The following is a 6,000-nucleotide window of genomic DNA, read 5'->3' as shown; positions in this document are numbered from 1 at the left end:
ATATGCTTTGCCTAGTTTATTTAATAAAGAAGTAAAATGATTTTGAATAATTTATGGTACATATAAGATGAACTTCTGGAACATAACCTGCACATGATGTCTGCTCAAATCTTGTACAGACATTTATAATGTAATTGTTTTCAAGACCAGTTCAGGTTAAATGGAACAGTCTTAAAATACAATAAGTGAACAGGGGTAAAATGAAAGGATATACAGTACCGGGATGCATGAAGCGACGCATGAAACACCAAACAAATATGATTATATAATGCACTGACAGGTTTTATATCCATTAAATTGTGTTTTTATGATGTATATTAAGAAACAGGAAGATAAAGTAGACTGGGAAATACAGAACATTATACAGAACATTACTGAGGCCTTAAGAAATGCTGTTTTGAGGTGTTTTTATTCTCCTGTGATTATTACTTAATCTATTCACTTTGAATTTTACAAAACATTGGTTATAAATTTGGAAAATATTGAAGATTTTCCTAACACTTGTTGTTCTTGCATTAAGAAATGAATTACTGGATGTTGCTCAGGCCAAGATCTTAATTTGTAATAAATTGTTCTCAGATTACTATATTCAAAGACTACTAAAATATGTTGATTATGAATTTGGATGAGATTTAAACAAACAATCTATCTATCTATCTATCTATCTATCTATCTATCTATCTATCTATCTATCTATCTATCTATAAGTGTGTGTGTGTGTGTGTGTGTGTGTGTGTGTGTATAATTAAAATTTGTTTTAAAGCTTCCACTAATATGTATACTACAAATAATGATCTAAACAAGTAACTGAGAATGAACTGAAAAGCCTAAACTGATGAAAATGTGTTCCAAATTTCCAAATACGTCATTAAAAATGGTTTTCAGTCAGTTTTGACACAGTAATAATCCATGCTTCCTTAGAATATGATATAAACTGTTAACCTCTACAGTCAACAATGTAAGAATTTCAGAAATGCATCATGTGTTGACGTATTAGTTTTATTAACCGGAAGAAAGCTTAGACAATTTGGAAAAAAGTGTCCCAATATATCTGAATTAATTCTAAATATAATGACGTATGAGTGAACAATGGAAGCTCACAGCAAGTTAGCTAACCACACATAGTTTGGTGTCACAACCTTCAATATTAGCTCACTGAACAAATGACATACACTACTGACGAATGGGAATACCAATTATGAACTAGTTACAGAAGTTATAAACTCAAAATAAACTTCATGGATGGATTTGCATAGTCAGTTTTCTTTTAAAGCAATAGCAATGCCTTTCTGTGTATATTTCATCACATGCACCATCTGGCGCACCAATATAAACTCTTATATTTCTCAATATCAAAAAAGTTTCACAATAATATGATGAGGAAGTTGTATATTGGATGGGTGAGCACCAGAAGCGGGACTTTGCGGGCCAGTTGGATTGAAACCGAAACACATCTCGCCCCCAAAACCCCGCCACTGACATCACAAAAAAAAAAATTACTGCAATAACCAGCAACCATTACTAATAATCAGTCTTCACTTATAGCCTGAGAGCTCCGTTATTGCTGCAATCAGACTAGAGGATATTTTTGTTTTTCACAATGGTCACTATGTCAGATTAGGCAATCATAGCACCGTTAATTCTTGGTCCGGAGACCGGCAACACTACAAGTTTGACCTCGACCAATCACTGTCCACGTCCTTGCATGGACGGTCAAGAAACTGGCTATCAAGGAACAGTTGTCAAAGTGGATGAGAAAACATCCTGCAAAAAAACGACACTCTAGACTTTTCATTGGGGTGTCGTTGGGCGTCCAAGACTCCATGTCGCTGTTGCGTCAAACTACAAGACATGTTCGTCGTTCCTGACGTTTATATTTGGACCTGATGGTGGAAATTTCTTGGCTAATGACAAAATAAGACTGAATCGATGTCGCATATTCAGCATTAAGCCTTCGAAACCTATCTTGTCAGACAAGACACTTATTTGATGTAACCAGAAGTATAACAAGTTAGATATTCAGGTACTGGATCTAGTTGAATATTGTGTATCTAAGGAGAAAAGAAAAGAAAAGAAACACAGAATACAACAGAGTTCAGGTGGAGTCTCAGTCTCTCTCTCTCTCTCTCAGACACAATCTGTCTGTCTGAGTCCCAAAATGTCACTTTACATACCAATGCATGGACAAAAAAAATTTCAAGCAGTACAGTATTACATGCATCCATTCCTTTTTTTATTTTAGTGAATTATTTTCTTCCAGCGACGCACATCTGTGTAACTGCGTAACGCCTGTGATACAACACTCCCTGAGAGCATGCATTCTGGACACCAGTATACAGTGGAACTGTTCCCATAACTTACCAGATTGATCAGGAGGAGAGAATCGCGCGCGCATGTACAGTGTGTGTGTGTGTGTGTGTGTGTGGACTGGCATTAATCAAGACATGCTGTCTTCATCCACAGAGCTGCACCGTTGCGCGCGCGGAGCTCGGAGACGAGATGAGATGAGATGAGACGAGATGAGATGAGTCGAATCCCTGCTGCGTGCTCGGTCTGACTCAGGCGCGCGCGCCCCCCCGGCAGCTCCATGATCACGCCACGGGGTGAAAATTAGGCCGTGGAAAAAAAAAGGAGGGGGGAAACACTTTCACACACACACACACACACACCCCAACTGCAGCCCATGCACAAAAAAAAATCTTTCCAGGCTCGAGATGAGGTGATCATCAGGACATGGTGCACTCGCGCCTCCTCTGTTGCTTTAAAAGGGGAGTCGCGTTTAAAACAGTAAACGAGGTCCTGACCATTTCTACTTTCATAGAAATCATCTCCAAATATAGAAACTGTCCAGGCAGAAATGTATTACAAGCATTTCATTCTTACTGAATGCATCAGGGAATATTTTTATGCTGTTTTTTTAAACATAAATATATTTTCCCTCCTATTAAAAATGCAACATAAACCTAATGGTATTAGATATAAAACCAGATTTATTAGAATAAACGTTGTAATATTATAGACATAGGAGCTGCTGCCCCCTGTCGGCGTGTCATCTGTATTACATGTCGGTGGTTTCATTTCAAAGAAAATACCAACATTTATGACTTAAGATATGAAAGGAATTCAGTTGGCAGTGTAGCCGGAAAAGGATAAGCTATGATAAGATAATGATATTGATATTTTCTATAAAAGGAGAACTTCTCAACAAACAGCCGATTTTAGGTTGCATTATTAGATTATAATAAAAAAGTTCATCAGTATGCATAATTGATTTAAAAACATGCCTAGTCTTAAAATTGCATGTCGTGTATGAATTTTCACTTAAAAAAAATTAAATATACAATTTGCAATAAAATATTAAACTCTATTTTATTTTATTTTTCAGGAATACCATGAGTAAAAAAGTAAAAGTGTAAACTGTTAAGCTGTAAAATGTTAACCTTCAGGTCGGATATATTTAATGTTAATTATCAATGTTATATAAAATATGTTGGGGGGTTTTGGGACAGTTTAGGATTGTTGCATGATGCAGCTGATTTAGTATTAAAAAATCTACAACCAATTAACTAAATAATAATAATAATAATAAAAGTCAAAAAGTGATTTTAAAAAGCTGGTGTTAATTGGAGTCTGGGACAAAAACCAGAATTTAATTTTAGGATTTTGTGCACAAAGATAAGATATAGATAAGAAATGCCAGAAAGAGCTACAGAAGTGAGGATAATGATGATCTTCAGTGATTTGGAGGTGATTTATGTTTTATAATTTCCTCAAAAATGCCTTATACTTTTGCACAGTTCAGGACTGAGTTCCTTATTTTGTTGCGGTGGCGGCTGTTTACGTTGAGAAGTGTTTAGAAATGTCTAGAAGCTCCTCTGGAGGAGAGAAAAAGGCACGGACGGGGTTCGAACCCGCGATCTTCGGTTTACGAGACCGACGCCTTACCACTTGGCCACCGCGCCTGCGCCATCTTGTGGTCTGTAACTCACATTCAACATAATAACAACAGACTATTGCGTTCCTACTCCGCATTATGTAGATTCTCAGTGGTCCATCTAACCCGTATGATAGTGCATTAAGTTTAGCAAGTAAACAAACTTATTTTAAACTCTTAGCGGTTTTTGTTTCAAGTTAAACACCAGGTTTTACTCAGCAGACAGCGGGTTTAACTCTATAATAATGTGTTTACCAGCGTAGAACCTGTAAGGTTAGCGTTATATAAATCCACACACTGGCTTATTAATGCCTGACAACTTAGAGCATTTAAAATGTACAATTTTAGTGTTTATTTATTTTATCACCTTTCCGGATAACAATTAACTTGTTGAGGCAAGTCACTTTTTTCCAGCATTTTTATTGAAGTCCACAAGGGGGCGCTGTGTAGTCGTAATATTTCTGAATTCTTTTATATAGTTCACATAATAGATCACAGATTAGGCTTCCAACCCTTGTCCTGGACTTCCCCCTGTCCTGCACGTTTTAGCTTCCCCCGCCCATCCAATTTTTGTTTGTTTGTTTTTACTGGGATGGTCAAGAGGCGGGGCATGGAATTAGTGTGGGGTGGCCACACCCAAGTGAGCATTAGTACCATCTCATCTCATCTCATTATCTGTAGCCGCTTTATCCTGTTCTACAGGGTCGCAGGCAAGCTGGAGCCTATCCCAGCTGACTATGGGCGAACCTAACCTGCATGTCTTTGGACTGTGGGGGAAACTGGAGCACCCGGAGAAAACCCACGCGGACACGGGGAGAACATGCAAACTCCGCACAGAAAGGCCCTCGCCAGCCACGGGGCTCGAACCCAGGACCTTCTTGCTATGAGGCGACAGCGCTAACCACTACACCACCATGCCACCCTGCATTAGTAAATTAGTAATAATTTAATTGCAGAAACGCTATAGTTTGATATATTTTGTGTTTCAGCCTATACTTATTTCAGTATTTGGTTACTTGCATTGTTTCGAAGTGTTTTTAAATAATGGCATTTTACACTATTGTTCAAATGGCACAGTAAAGCTGACATGTACAAACATGAAAACTCATCATCATCATCGTTATTATTATTATCCATCCATCCATTATCTGTAGCCGCTTTATCCTGTTCTACAGGGTCGCAGGCAAGCTGGAGCCTATCCCAGCTGACTATGGGCGAAAGGCAGGGTACACCCTGGACAAGTCGCCAGGTCATCACAGGGCTGACACATAGACACAGACAACCATTCACACTCACTTTAGAGTCACCAGTTAACCTAACCTGCATGTCTTTGGACTGTGGGGGAAACCAGAGCACCCGGAGGAAACCCACGCGGACAACATCCAAACTCCACACAGAAAGGCCCCCATCGGCTGTTGGGCTCGAACCCTGGACCTTCTTGCTGTGAGGCAACAGTGCTAACCACTACACCACCATGCTATTATTATATGAGATACGGTGAGTTCAGATATCCTGGGTCAGGGTTTTTTTTTTTCCTGAGAATTTTTAACTTATCTAGTGTTAAAGGCTCACTTTGCTATGGCCACCCCACACTTGTTCCATGCTCCCCCAACCCAACCCAACTCAACCCAACCCCCCTGCCCACCCCAGTCAAAATGCCTCTCAACAGGCAATCACTGGGAAGATTGCTGTATATTAATGACTCCACAGCTTCCTAACACTGGTTCTGGAATACTCTCTGTCATGCACATTTTAGTGTTTTCACTACACCCTGTTCTAACACACCAACTTCAAGGCCTGTTAATTGGCTGATTAGCTGAATCAGCAGTTTTGGATGTAGGGAAAACACTTAAAATGTAGAACATAGGGTACTTCAGGACCTGTGTTGGGATCATACGTAGTAGATAATATACAGCAATCTTCCCAGTGATTGCCTGTTGAGAGGGGTTTTGACTAAGGTGGGCAGGGGGGTGGGATATGGAACAATTGTGGGGTGGCCATAACACAGTGATACATTCACACTAAATAATTTAAAAGTCCAATTGCTATAGTTTGGTGAATTGCAT

The 6,000-nt window shown here is 39.0% G+C and overlaps 1 non-coding gene across 1 annotated transcript; it reads right to left on the bottom strand.

Annotated features, from left to right (window-relative positions):
* Positions 1 to 3,890: 3,890 nt before the first annotated feature.
* On the bottom strand, positions 3,891 to 3,962 carry trnat-cgu (transfer RNA threonine (anticodon CGU)). The gene has a single exon. It is a non-coding gene; the product is annotated as a tRNA-Thr (tRNA).
* Positions 3,963 to 6,000: the final 2,038 nt, after the last annotated feature.

This window comes from Neoarius graeffei, chromosome 16 (genome assembly GCF_027579695.1).
Source record: "Neoarius graeffei isolate fNeoGra1 chromosome 16, fNeoGra1.pri, whole genome shotgun sequence".
Classification (NCBI taxonomy): domain Eukaryota; kingdom Metazoa; phylum Chordata; class Actinopteri; order Siluriformes; family Ariidae; genus Neoarius; species Neoarius graeffei.
Note: the sequence above shows the minus strand (reverse complement) of the source record. Positions and strands in the feature narration are given on the sequence as shown.